At 39.9% G+C, this 949-nt stretch overlaps 1 protein-coding gene across 7 annotated transcripts in view; it reads right to left on the minus strand.

Annotated features, from left to right (window-relative positions):
• Positions 1-949, minus strand: part of ralgapa2 (Ral GTPase activating protein catalytic subunit alpha 2) — an 85,386-nt gene that overhangs the window by 43,949 nt on the left and 40,488 nt on the right. The gene's annotated exons all lie outside the window — the stretch shown is intronic.

Below are 949 nucleotides of genomic sequence, written 5' to 3' on the forward strand. Positions count from 1 at the left end.
ACACACACACACACACACACACACACACACACACACACACACACACAAAAAAGGTTGATAGGAGTCAAACCTTAATTTTGATATTCATGGTATTTGCCATGACCAGCTGACTTTAATTGACAGAGCAAACACCAAAACTGAGTATCTCAGCACTTTCCTACAGTTAGATGTGATTTTTGCATTCGTTATGAGCATATGGTTTTGTCAGGGTGCTTTCACAACTGTAGTTTGGTTCCTTTTGTCTGGATCAAGGGAAAAAATGAAACATTGTTGAATTTCAGTTCTGGTCCATGTCCTGTTCACACCGACTTTTAACAAAAAGAGAGTTAACCAAGAGAGTTAAACACAAAGTTATACGGACTGAACGGTAACTCGCTGACAGGACAGTTTTGGTAATTGTCATCCCGCATCATCAAGACCCACATGAACAAATCAATTCCAGTGACTAACAGAAGTTTATGCAGCGCTTTGATGCTTCTGATGTGTGTTTTATGCTATTTGGTGTCACAAAGAGCTCACAAAGAAATAACTGATTAAAAGCATTATTTGTATTATTAGACCGCATGTCATGAATAATGACTAACAGGTAGAGGCAGGAGGAAAAAGGAGGAGTCTTATACTGCAACGATTTAGGGCTCGTTACTGTGGAATCGCTGTCGCACTATTTTTAATGGACTTAATGAATTGGCAAAGAACATGGAGTCTGATACGAGCACAGCGGTCTAAACTGATTTTATATGTATTAATGAGGGAAAATACCCTGATTTGCATAGAAAGGTTATATATACATGTCTTTATACAGCTCAATAATAAGAGTGCTACCTGAACAGATTTCAGTTTAGCTTTTGAAATGTGCCTCCATGTTGAGGAGAGTAAGAAACTCAACAGTACACCAAAGGACAGATAAGTGGCAAAGATAGACAGGAGGGGGGGGGGGGGGGGGGGGGGG

Source organism: Anarrhichthys ocellatus, unplaced genomic scaffold (genome assembly GCF_004355925.1).
Source record: "Anarrhichthys ocellatus isolate YVR2014 unplaced genomic scaffold, GSC_Weel_1.0 scaffold7, whole genome shotgun sequence".
Lineage (NCBI taxonomy): Eukaryota > Metazoa > Chordata > Actinopteri > Perciformes > Anarhichadidae > Anarrhichthys > Anarrhichthys ocellatus.